Raw genomic sequence first — 13,597 nt, forward strand, 5'->3', positions numbered from 1 at the left:
CTTGTATGTGGATGGGGGCACGTCACAGTTTTTTACTGGGGTTGCAGGCTGACTCGTTCTTTACACACGCTCCCAACGTTGGTCTCTCTACTCTCTGGTGGACGTCTGCGGCTCCGGGGAGCCTTTGGCTTGTCAGTGTTAGAGCAGTTCATGGACCAGGCGATCCACCTCCCAGAGGTCACGCCACTGTCTTTCTACTTGAGTTTTCAAGTGGGTTGGTTCTCCGTCAGATCATGCAGCACTCCTCAGACAGTGCCACGGTGTCCCCTCGACCGAGCACCAGCTTCTCTTCACGACCTACCACTGAGGAGTAAGCTTGCCAGAGTATGCAGACTTCATGCCGGCTTCGCTCCTCTACCACTAGTCCGTTCTCCGTTTTTATTCCTTGTAGTTGGGTCCTCCCCAGCAGAGGACTAGAATCCTCCTTTTGTTTCCAAGAAGTGTTCTTTATGCCTCCTTGGGGACAACTCTTCCCAGTACTATATACATTTAATGAAGGAGTGGTTTTCATAACTCCTTCGATCTTCTCAGTACGTTGGGGATCCGACCTGTTATTCTGTAAGTTCCTTTTGCTCTTTTTATCTTGGTGGTACTATGTCTTGGTTGAGTAAAAGAGGAACTATTGCAATAACAAACAGTAATGTATATACTTGGGACATTTAATAGGGTTTGGGGTGTCAACAGAAAGAGGATTAGGGAATTCCATCATGGAATGGGAGTCCTTAACCCTAGAAGGGAATCTCTCCCTGTGAGGTCCTGCTTACTGCCAACCCTATGGGGATTGTTGCATAGTGATGCCTCGTCACTGACCTCACAAAAAGGGCTCCCCTCTGGGTATAAGTGACAAACTCCCATGAATTGTCACAAAATATATATTGGAATTCTGACAGGGCCGTCTCTGCATTTCATCCTTTTACAGTCGATCAAATACTACTTTGTTGGGTAATGTAACATCTGGCATACACAGCGTTGCTGTGAAACTACCGTCCCTACCAGGGATGCAATTCATTAATTCCTTGCACCAGGTAGCCCCTAAACAAGGGGTCTGCAACCTTTGAATCTACAGATGTTTTAAACTAGAAGCACCATTACCCCTAGCCAGCATATTCAACAGTGATGGATCATAAGAGTTTGGTCTATAACATCTGTATATGTAGCAGTGTTTTTGGAGTGAAACATTGAAATTGCTAACCTAGGGTGGCCCACCGTGACATATTCTGCAGGACTTTCCCATATTGGTGGGTTTTGTCACACTTTCTGTACACATGATCAACGCTTTTTCAGCTCGGAGCACCAACTTTAGTGTGATCGTTGGAGCTCCGGGCAGCAGAGCAGCTCTCCCAGGGGTCTGTGCAGCATATTAACACATAGCCCTGTTGACAGAGAGCATTACAATGGAAAGAATTAGACATTGCTAGAAGGTGGGGGAGGCTATTAGCAGGGACTTTAGTCCCTTAAAAAATATTATTCATGTGGATGAGAAATGCCTAGGCTGTATAATGCAGCATGCTGTGTGAAATAAGACTAGGGTTGTAAAACTCAAGGGAGAATGTTTCGGCTTGCATTCCTTTGTCTATTGCTATTGTGACCTTCTATGCAAGATGGGGAAAATAAGACTAAAGCCACACCCATTTTGCACAACATATTTCCATGATCATTTATTTAGTGTACATTTATTTATTATGGCGTGCCAGTTCGTGTAATGTAAATGGTTATTTCTAACGTGCTTAATACCCATAGGTTTCTATGTGTGGACCCAGGGGTCGAACCTGTGTTGCTCCACGGCGCCACAAGCATCTTGCCCCTGAGCTATCTTCCTGAGACTCATTATGTTATGCCAGTTGTTTTCAAGGCATTCCCATCAACAAAGCCTAAATACATATTTATATCAAATAGACCTGGGGAAATATTTGTTTAAAACAGTGGGACATATTAGAAAACCATTGCACCATGACAAGTGCACTTTGGCATGCTACAAGCACCTGGGCAAAAATGTACAAGATACGTTTTGTATGCGTTTTTTCACCAGAGCAAAGTTTGCCCTACTGCGAATACCATTCCGTATTAGCACTGGGGCAAACTTTGCCCAGGTGCAATAATGCAGTGAACATTTATATTTTTAGCCCAAAAACAATTTTTGCCCTGGTGCTTATATTATGCAAAACTGCACATGTCATGATGAAATGGTTTTCTAATATGTCCCATTGTTTTTAAAAACAGGGCAAACTTTTCCCTAGTGCTAATAAAGTTGCACCGGTGCAACGTTTCTGTAATCTGGCCATTGGTCTTTCAAACAAAGAATGAATTCTCGGAGTTGCAGCCTTCAAGATCTACAAGTTTAAACGCCTGGTACCAAAGAATTTCAAGTGGGGAGCCCAAGGCACCATCAAGCGTGCCGAGGGTTCGAAATAGCGAGCCATGCTCGACTACCTCAGCTACTTCCTGGTCCCATTTATGACACTTGTATTCTATGTTTTCCCGCTATTAGTGTTGGTCTCTTCTACACGTGACGTAAAAAACAACCCTACTTTTCAAGCGGCCCCATCACTGAGCGATGCGAGGCCCACCCTCGTCCTTCTCTGGGTTTCCGCCTGTTTTCGAGGCGCTTTGTACTCTAGAAATCCCACACACATGCAGCTATACAACATCAATGGGCCAGGTCACCTGGAATCCTCATATTCTGGGACTTTTGATTTTAGAGATGTAGGACTACACGTCCCAGGATGCAAAGGGTAAAACAGAACTGGAACACACAGGTATGTTGGCTATTAGTATACAAATAAGATGAGATTCTCTCCTGGCAGGGGTCAGCTTCGGGGCTCCACTGTAGGGCGAGAGGATGGTCGGGTGCAAGCAGGCACTTGGTGCAGACTCCACCTGCGGCACGGGCAACAGACAGTTAATTGCCCTCTGGGGGACGCGACAGAGGGCATGCGTTATTGGGTGTTTTCTTGAAGTGCAAACGGCTGACTGGGGTTATTGGGTCATTTACTGAGTGCAAATAATACACCTGCGTGCGTGCTTTCCCAGTTTCTCTTAATTACTAGCAACAATGAGGTAAACCAGGCAGACCCTGGGGAACTGGCGTGTAAACGCAGCCTGGGAGTGTGGAACCCAGGTTCAGCCGCGAGGGCTGCACCCGCCCTGCGGCCCGGGGCTCCCTAACCTTTCCCACCCCTCCTCCAGTCACCCTGCAAAGAGTGTCCGGATACTCACGCTATCGGCTTCCGTCCAGGAAAGGGCAGCGCGCGCGCTCTCCAGCAATGCCAGTCACGTGGTCACCGCAGCACTGCGCGCGGGCGGCGAGTGTGTGTGAGAGAGAAACAATGTATCGCCCGCACCGGCGGCGGCGGTCAAGGTTGCGCGGCGGCCCCGCTCGCTCTGCGCTTTTTTCCCCCTGCGCGCGCGCGCGCTCCCTCTCTCGCTTCTTGAGGGGAGGTACTCACCGGTCTCTGGAGAGCTGCGCGGGTCCCGCCGCGGGCCGGCTCCCCCTCCAGGACGGACGGATACTACGCCGGGAGGCTAATAATAACCCGCGGGGCCGGTGTCCTGCTGGAGCGCATCCCTCCGGGCGGCGGGGAAGGGGCTCGCCCTTGCGCCGCAGGGCGTGCACGCCTCACCTTGTCAGAGCGCCTCCCCGCCCGCCACCACGGTGAAGTAAGGCTGCCCGCCCGACGACCTGCAGCGCCGGGGGATGAGAGACATTTGGTGGGGGGGGCACGTGACCTGCGGGAACTGAAGGACGGAGACGAGGGAAGAGCGGGCACGGCGACCTGCTGACCCGAGCCACAGCAGTGCCGTCCCAGGGCACCGTGCTCTGGCGGCCAGTGCATAGAGACACATGCGTCCTCAGCACTGTTAGTTTCCTTTCCATTCTGCGAAATAGCCAATATAAAACCAGAACCAGCAGTGCCGGAATTTAAGAATATACCCAGAGTGTAGTTGCATGAACGAGGGTGATGTGGGGGCATTTTTGGCGTGCATGCCGGTGTTAAACACCTGATCTATGGAATTTGCAGAACATAAATGGCAGTAGTCAAAGGGGAATGCTGTAAGCGTGTCAGACCTAAATAATCGCACACTGGCATTGTGCGAGTGTATTGCACACATATGCCAACCTGACTGTCATCCGGAAGATGCTCTCCCAATCTGGGGGGCACAGCCTGTAAGTGTTTTTTGGTTAAAGCGTCTATACACACGCAAGTGCTTCAAAGCGCTCAAGCGAGAGGGAACAATCGAAAAAAACAAGTCTTTTAGGGCCCTTGAATTCAGAAACGATAAGTGCATATCATACAATTAACTATGTAGCTAGCAGGAAGTAGGTATGGCAACGATTCTGCAGTTTTCCAAGTGCATTGAGGCACCACCATGCATAGGGGGGACAAAGGAAGACAGACTAATCTTCAAGACATGGTACGTTCAGTTCAGATTCTGCAAGTGCACAGATGGGGGGGGGGGGGGGGGCAAGTACAGTATGGGGGTCCCAGGGCACACAGTCAGTAAGCAGCTGGGATAAGTGCTGAGAGATGCTACTCTCATGGGTCATTTACCAAGTGCAGTAGCGATGAGGCAAGTGCGAGAGGACTGGCGAGGGTGCCAAGGATCTGTGAGACTCCGAGGTACACCCAGTCAGCAAGCTGTGCAGAAAAGGAGGGGGCGAGGGGTAGAGCAGAGAGAGGTTAGCAAGGTAGAGACAGAAGGAAGAGGAGAAGCAGAAGGTCTTAAGGAGTTTCCAGAACTTAAGGAGATCCAGCTCAAGACGGAGGGCAGTAGGGAGGCTACTCCAGAGGGAGGCCCCTGCTGAGGATAAAGATCTCCCTCCAAATCTCTGCTTAGAGAACCGCTCACTCACAGAAGGTTGGAGGTAGATGAGCGGAGGGGTCGGGAAAGACAGTATTTAGGCAGGTCCTAGAGCCCAGAAAGCCTTGTGGACAATGCAGAGTCCTGAACTTGATCCTTGCAGCCACTGGGAGCCAATGGAGGGATTTTGGCACCAGAGAGATGCGGTTCCTAGGCCTGAGGCCAAAGATAAGTCTCGCGGTTCTGTTCTGGATGAGTTGCAGAGGCAGGGAGGTTGAGAAAGAGGCTCTTGCAGTAGTCCAGCCTTGAGAGAACGAGGGCTCTGCTGACAGTGAGCCGCTGGGGGAAGGTGAGAAAAGGAAGAGTACCTCTGAGGAGGTGCTGCTGGCAGTTGGACTTTTAAGAGATGTCGAAAATGTGAGTAGAGAAGGATAGAGTGGAGTCAAAGATGACCCCAAGGTTTTTTGCCTCACAGGTGGGTGCAGGGCCAAGGGAGGCCGGCCATAGTGTGTGTGGGAAAGTGGGAGCAGGAGCCCAAATGCAAACAATCTGTCTTAATGGCGTTAACAGAGGTCGTTTGCAGCACACCATGAATTGCAGCCAGTCAGATTTGAGTGAGGTAGAGGCGGCAGCTGAGGGTAGCCTGAAGGAGAGTTGCGTATCATTCTCATGCCACTGGAAGTTAGAGATGAAAGTGGCAATCGCACGTGCCAGGGCAGCCATGTAGATGATGAAGAACCAGGGGGATACGTTGGAACCCCGGGGGAACACCACAGATTGAAGGAGTGATAGTGGACAGAAAGGACCCAAGTTCCACCTGGGATGGGTGGTCAGAAAGGGTGACCAGGATGTTGTGGTTTACCATGTCAAAGGCAGAGGAGAGGTCAAGAAGAATGAGGACAGAAGCGTGTTAGTGTCGAGATTTGAGAGCAGGTCTTCACAGGTGTTCAGAAGAGCAGTTTCTGTGCCTCTGGATGCTTTAAAGCCAGACTAATCATGGAGGCAACCAGCAGATTCGGTGTGGTGGGTGAGCTGAGAGATAGCCAGCTTCTCCAGGGGTTTTCCCCAGGAAAGGGCTAATAGAGATAGGGCAGTAATTTGCTGGAATGGAGGGTTTGGCAGAGGGTTTCTTAAGAAGAGGGTGCAGAAGGGAGTGCTTGAGAGAAGTTGGTAAAATGCTAGTGGCAAATGAGAGATTGCAGAGATCAGCCAAGGCTGGAGCAAGAGAGTCAATGTTGTCCTTGATGCTTTTGGAGGGCGGGGATCCATTTGTTCAGATGAAGCCTTTATAGACTGGACTTGTCTGGCGACCTCATCAGGTGTGATGGGCTTGAGAGGAGACGTGGTGGAGAGGCAAAGGGAGGCTCCAGAGCTGCTGGTGTATGCTGTGGAAGTGGGAGAGGAAAGGATGGTTTGGGGTTTTTGTGGTGAAGTGTGCAGCCAGGGCCGAGCATAGGTCCTGGGTGGGTGTGACAGAAGAGGAGGCTGCTATAGGATTGGCCAGTTCCTTACAGACTTTGAGAAGTTTGTCCATGTTTGATGGTGCCGAGATGCATCCTTGAATAAAGACTTTTCTTGATGTGGATGCAGAGTTGATATAGCCTTGAAAAGAGGCAGCTGGCCAGTTTGTCGAAGAGTCCGCCTGATTAATTCCATTTCCGCTCAGCTGCCCTATACTTGCGTTTAAGGGCAGATCAGAGTTGTACCAAGAGTTGCACTTTTTGTAAGGCTTCAGTCAGACCACCAAGACAGTGGCAAGAGTATCAAGGGTGTTAGAGAAGGAGAGATTGAAGTCGGCGAAGGCTGTGTCAGGGTTGGAGACAGCCGTAGGAGGCAGAGAGCAGGTGGAGGAATAGGCAGCCACATTCACTCTTTCCATGGGTCTGGTGACTTTGAAGCAGAGTGGCCACACCGGGTGTGCCGATGCAAGGGTAGAGGAGAGCTTCAAGTGTGAAGAGAGAAGAAAATGGTCCATCCGAGAGAGAGAGAGAGCAAGGTAGTGAGGGGGCTAGAGAGGAACATGTCGGTAGAGATGAGAGCATCCAAAGTGTGGCCCGCTGTGTGCAGGGAGCCAGAGGGTAAAAGAGAGAGAGAGTCGCATAGGTTGCTGAAAGGTCTTAGGAGTCAGGAGAGTCCAGATGGATGTTGAGGTCACTCAGCAGGAGGAGAGTAGAAAGTAGGCCAGGTCGGCCCATTCCGAGAGGAAGACAGTGGACTGTCCTGGTGGCCGATAGAAGGTGTTCATAAGGAGAGAAGAAGAGCCTGCACACTAGGCACTCAAAAGGATGAGTAGGCATGAGGGGAGATGGTGGATACATATATCCATTCTTTGAAGATCAACGTCACTCCCCTCCTGACACCTTGGACCTGGGCACACAGAGTATCTTGTATCCTTCAGGGAGGAGAGTGTCAAAGCTTGTGACGGAGCTGTCCTTGAACCATGATGGCGAGCACATCAATATCCATGCGTTCAAGGAGGTTGCAGATGTAAGACAAGTGTTTGACAGCAGAGCAAGAGTAAAGCGTGGCAATATGGAGCAGCTTGCCATCTTTGAAGGTCTTCTGCAGGGGGGGCACACAGGGGACGGTGCCCCCTCCCAAGGGTGGCAAGAGGAACAGTGAAGGATGGCAAAGGAGCCAAGGGAGCCGGGACAGTGAGGCCAGGCAAGGGTATCTGTGCAGAGGAGGAGGAAGGCATAGTAGGCAAGGAAGCCTGTGCAGAGGAGGGGGCAGGCAGCTTTGGGCAAGGGATCCTGTACAGGAGGAGAGGTAAGGTTTGAGAGGAGAGGTAGGAGCCTGTCAAAGAGTAGAATGTTGGGTTGAGGACTATGATGGTTCCTTTCCTATAGACATTAATGATGACCCTGGAAATGGCAACGAGGTTAAGGAGGACCTCCCGGCAGGTGCCACCATTAATGGGAGAAGAGGCGATGCGAGAGAGAAAGGCGACCATGTACCTAGTTTATGTGAAGTAATGACAAAGAGGATGTCTGTGAGTCTCTCGGGCAGATGCCGTGACATAGTTGTCTGCAATAGGAAGACCTGGGGTTGGAGCCTAGTATGTCCTTAGGTTTCTTCCAGCCAGATTTAGTAATAGGAAATGAATAGGGAATAGAGAAGCAGTTAGAGGAAATAGGAGAGCTAGATAGCGATGTAGCTAGCTGCAGTGGTGAGGAGGACCCTTACCAGGCTGATGTACTGAGGCACCTGAAGGAGGCGCGGGGCAAAATACATGGGGTGGGGTCAGAGGGAACGAGAGGGAGGCACTGAGGACAAGGTAGGAAATGCACTATGTGCTCAACAGCAAATGCAACGCTGTTTGTGAAAAGGTAGTAAGGTAACAGTTGTGCAACCAGCAAACAAAAACAATTTAAAGAAATAGTAGAAGCAAGTACACAGCTAAGTGCAATTGCAGCTAAAGCAGAAAGAAACACAGTGCATCAAGTGCACAAAGCAAATTACAGTTTGGGCTAAAGCAGGAAAAACAGTGTTGAAAGTGCAAACGGCTAAATTTGAGTTTGGACTTGATTTCTTTTTCTTTCTTTTTTTAGAAGGGGCAGCAAACCGCAATGCAGATGGAACACAGGTACACAAAGTGATTATGAAATACAAGAGGAATTTAGTTAGATAAGGCGAGGCTGGAGCGACAGTAGAAATCTCCGGAGAGTTAGTGATGGACTTACTTTCCAGCCAGCCAGGGACGTGGCAGTCTTTGGAGCAGTGGCAACAGATAATTTGTCAGTGGAAGGATCATAGTTAGGAACCCCAGGCTCTGGCAGTCCAGGACAGACAGGAGACTTAGGAGTGGGCCCAATCCCACCCAGTTCCCTTCCCCTCCCAAAACACCACCTGATGGGAACTCTTTGAGCTAGCTTTATCAAGTCTTATCATGAAGCTTTGCAATCTTAGTGCCTACCAGTGTTTTTTTTCCATTTTTTTTAAGCTTTATTCGGTTAGACCTTTAGCAAAACAATCAATATTATTTATACATTACAAATTAATAGGTAGGGATAAAACACGCACATACTATAAAAGTTATACAAAAGGAAACTATTTAGTATAAAAACCGCCTGGAAGCAGGATCTCCTCAAAAAGAAAATGGAGAAGAGAAGCCTCTCGTAAGTATCACTTACATAATCACGCAACGCCCAACAATCTATGTTTTAGGAGCTAAGCACGATGCACGTATCTAGCTGTAGAATAAATGACCTGCCACTCCAAGGCACCGGTTAAGAACAGCATGGCATTGCGTGTATTTCTTATACTCAACTCCTACAAGATCGGCCGCAAATACCTACGTCTCAAGGATCGATAGACTGGATAAATTTACAAAGTGCAATAGGGTTTCAACAGATGCTCAACACAGAGGGAAGCCATCTGAGTTTGAAGCAGATCATAGGTGAGTGTAATAAGCAGTATATAGAATCCCTAATCTAAAGCATACATATAGTGAGTGTTCATAGGATGAGTGAATCTCATCCCATATGTGCTTACAATTCCCCATCGTGTTAATAGGTAGGAATTCCGGGCCATTCTTCAAGGCACAGCCAAGGGACTCTAAATTGGTCATGGCAACAAGCGTAGCCTTTAATTTCAGGTCAACCTTGGAGTCATGCCAGAATTCTGAGGGGGTAGTCCAGAGGGGTTCTACATTCAACCCTATTAGCATAGATTTCACATGCCGCACCCACCCACAGTTGGCTGCACCATCTAGCTTAAGACGGTCTCTGAGCACAGCACTGTAGGGGAGTACGCCAGAGGAGGACCAGATTCACACCTAGTACAGCACTGGCTTTAGGGCAAAGTGTGTGGCTACGGGCCGTGTCTGCAGGTCCAGATGGATCAATGAGGTCGGGGCATTTTTAGGTAGTAACAACAATTTCTTAAGGAAGGTCTTTTCAATTATTGATAGGCCCTTTGTAGGGGTATAGCCCCAATACCTCAGCCCCATATAAGGCTGCTGGAAGGGCTTGCTTGTCAAACAGCTCCATAGCCGGAGAGATTGCCCCACTACCATGGCTCCAAAAAAAGGAAGAGATGCCCCCACTATACTTCGATAGGTGAACTTTGGCTTTCATCAATTGGTCATCCCAACCTCCTACTTTGTTGCATCTAATCCCCAAGTAATCAAAATACCTAACTTGCTCCAATTTGCGACCTATCGCAACTCTCAATTTATGAGATTTGGTAAACAGTGTCTTAAAAACCATTACCTTTGTTTTAGTATTATTTAATTCTATCCCAAGGTCCTTGCATTTCCCCAAGAAGATGTCAAGTGCTACTTTAAGCCCCTTCGGGGTTGTTGCAAGTATTGCCACATCATCAGCAAAAAATAAGTTGGGCCACCTCGTATATGCAATACTAGGCAAAGCCCATACAACCTCTGCTAAGGCGTCCACTATTTCCTGAATATAAAGCAGAAAAAGGAGCAGAGCCAGGGCGCAACCTTGGTGCACCCCTCTGGTTTACCTCAAATGGTTTAGTTTATGTTCCATAGGGAAGCCATGCTGAAGTTTTATCGTGGAGCAGTTTAATTGCTTCCATTAGGGGTAAAAGAACATTTCTATTCTTCAAGACCTGCCACAAGGTTTCTATGGGCACTGAGTCGAGCGCTGTTTTCAGGTTGAGGAAAATAACTTATAACTTCATTTGGAGTAACTTGGTGTACTTTTGGATATGAAGGAATGATAGAAAACAAGGGTCAACAGTTCCTCTACCCACTCTAAACCCTGCCTGCGCATTGCTAAAAATGCCAGAGTCATCCACCCACCCCTGCAATTTGGTTTGCAAAACATTGCCAAAGGTCTTCCCAATGCAGTCCAGAAGGGATAGAAGGTGGTAGTTTTTGGGCCGCTCCTTACCTCCATTCATATATACTGGGACTATTGGAGCCTCCCCCAAGTACTCGGGTAACAGTATCAAATCAGGCCCTGCAGCTTTACCCAGTTTCTGAGAGCGTAGAGCCTCCCCCCACCTCCTTCTAAGAAATAACCAAGGCCCCATTCGGTGGGAGATGCCAGAAGGTCTTTACCTCCATCCCTCTCTGGCGAATAACCTACATCTGTGTACAAATTAAGAAAGTGGGCCCACCAGGCAACGTTCGATGTATAGTATTGCAACGACAGCTCTCCACCAAGGGCACAAAGGGTAACCAATTTCCAGAATATGGACATGTCTTTTTGAACCATTGCCTCAAACAAGCCTTCACAAGACCCTTTTTCATATGCTCTTTTCTTTGCAGATAGTAGCTGTTTATACTTTAATCTTGGGGTTTGTAGCATACCTTTGTCTATTGGGCTAGGAGACTTAACATGGAGAACAATCTCTCTGTTGCCACTACGCATTCCTCATCATACCAGGGGTTGTTTTTATCAAACCTCGATCGACCTACCTTCATTGCATAGTCGGGGAATGGTATTAGCGACTTTGACAGGTTTTCAAGTTCCACAACCATTGTCCCACCACGCAGGCTACCAGCACAGATAGTACCCAGGTTGTCCACACTGCATTTGTAAGCCTCCTTTTTACCATTACCCCCGATCCACTCGCCCATTTTAAATATTTTGGCTAGTCCTCCCTAACAGCCCTCCACGAGGCCCACCACTATCCAGATCGCAACTAAGGCATAGGGGCTTGTGGTCGCTCTCACTCCGATCAGTTATGACCAGATCCCTGGTCCTAAACCAGTTACTGCCAAACTAAAAAGTAATCGATTTGAGATTGGCCCTGCAGGCCCCTGAAAGTTGTTTGGGCCAGCTGGTCACCTACCAATCTGCTGTAGCAAGCTCTAAGGTTTAGATTGGCCATGATACATGCAGATTCCACTGCCGCGTTGTGAACTCTCTTGATAGGTGTAGACAACAGTGGTGGAATAGACCAGGTAGTGTCCTGGTCTTCCATGGCCAACAGAGGTTCCAGTTGCGGTTCATATTACACACAACCAAAACATACCGGGTTCTTAGTATTTGGAGTAGATCTAAATTGCATAATTCCTCAAGCTTCAATAGAGTTTCTAGCCCTGAGCCCCCGCTAGGTCTATTATAAAGATTAAACAGCAGAAATCTCACCAGTTGTAAATCAGGTGTACCTGTGTCTATGGATTCCACCACCCAACCCAGGTTTATATCCCCCCACGGTCTGCCTCTAGGCCCTTAGTAGCAGGGACCATAAAGTTTGCAAAACCCTAGAGGGGTATAGGCTCAGTCACCCCTGATTCCTGCAGGAAGAGGACAGCTGGTAACCGGTGTCGAGTCTCAATAGATAGCGAGGTACATCAGCTGGATGAAACGGGCGACAGGGCAAGCAGGCAGCGCTGGATAATCCCAATGAGGGTTCTGCCACCTTTCCCCTTTATCCCTGAATTAGTGGGATTTTGTTAAGGGGTTTAGTTCTGGATCAATGTTCCTGCCTGGATAGGGTCAGCTCTGCTCTGGCCTGGCAGTGGAATCTGGAGTCTTGCAAGATGAATATGGAATGTCTGGATCTCGGGATGCGCAGGAGCTGGAAAATTCAGAAGAGTGTGTCATTTGTCTCTCTGAGACTCTACCTTATATAAGGCGGGTGACATCAAAGGATTTACCATGGGGCAGGCCTTTGGCTTGACATGCTTCTAACAACTGGACAGGTCAGGGTTTACTGTTACTGCCTTCCTGTCAACCGGTTGGGTTTGCAGGACATGACATCAGTTTTATGGTGTGAGCTTAAATTGCCCATGTCCTCTCAGTCATTTTTGCCGAACATCAGTTATGACATAAATTGCACATTTTTAAAGTTGTGGAATTTTTGAAAATCACATGGGCAAATGACATTTCATACAGATCATAGCATTCCGACTCCCAAGTCTGTACTTTGTCATTTCGCCCTCCTAATAATCTTTTGCACTTTTCAGTGGGAACTATTTCACCTAAAATTCTACTATTTTATATATGTGTACTTATTAACACAGAGCATGTTTGCATTACATTTTAAAGTTGCACCAAGTATACTTTTACCATGATTTACATTTTTCTTCCGCTTGTGTCTCCTACATGCTAGGGAAAGCCACATATCTTGTTTTAATGCCACAAAAATTACATTTAAACTGTTTTTGCATTCCTGTGTTTCCCGGTTGCAGAAATAAGTCTTAAAGTTTATTAATGCAGAACGGTCTTTTGCCCCAAATGGCCAGCATTGTCTTCCAAATAAAGGTATACTTTTTTTTCAACCCACATCCAACTGTCAGGCACTAGCCTTGTGTACCATGGATTTGTCTTAGAAGCTCCCCAGTTTAAGTTGAGGGGAGGTGCTGCTTAGAAAGTCACACATACGTGTCCCAGAAATCCATAGTACCGAGCTGGAGCACTGACACAGAGTCTGATGAAGGTGTGAGATGCATCACACTCGTCTATTCATAGGTCCCAGATGCTGGTACACTTGGGGGAAGGTAGATCCTGTAGTCACTCCTTTGAAGCCAGGGCCTAAAAACCGGTCCTGCTGGTTTCACATTAACTATTTATTCTTTTATTTCCTGAACCAGAAAGCAAGACTGTTGGCATTAAACATCCTATATATGTTTGAACACAAACCCCCATCACATTTATATGCAAGGACAGGGCCTTCATTTAACATTTCACTTTTAAATAGATCTTTCCTTGTTTGTAAAAAGCACCAATTTACACGTGGTTCATTTTTCCTTTGCTGTCACTTTCAAATGCGGCTTTTCCTGGTATCTTTATTCTGAGCATTTCCATGGCCATATTCAATTTCTACTACACAGGAATCTGCTCAAAGCAAGGGTCCAATGAAACAGACATGAGCA

General features: G+C 47.9%; 1 protein-coding gene across 3 annotated transcripts in view; it reads right to left on the minus strand.

The window, feature by feature from the left end:
* TMEM117 (transmembrane protein 117) overlaps positions 1 to 3,825 on the minus strand; it is a 1,134,871-nt gene extending 1,131,046 nt beyond the window's left edge. The window contains exon 1 of one of the 3 annotated variants that reach the window (XM_069628012.1): positions 3,447 to 3,825. The gene's annotated coding sequence lies outside the window, so the exon portion shown is untranslated. Of the gene's footprint in view, positions 1 to 3,216; positions 3,387 to 3,446 lie in introns of those variants that run through there. The other 2 variants (XM_069628014.1, XM_069628013.1) reach the window with 2 other exon arrangements.
* Between the last annotated feature and the right edge of the window lie 9,772 nt (positions 3,826 to 13,597).

The sequence above is a fragment of the Ambystoma mexicanum genome, chromosome 12, assembly GCF_040938575.1.
Source record: "Ambystoma mexicanum isolate Mex_15411 chromosome 12, UKY_AmexF1_1, whole genome shotgun sequence".
Taxonomy (NCBI): Eukaryota; Metazoa; Chordata; class Amphibia; order Caudata; family Ambystomatidae; genus Ambystoma; species Ambystoma mexicanum.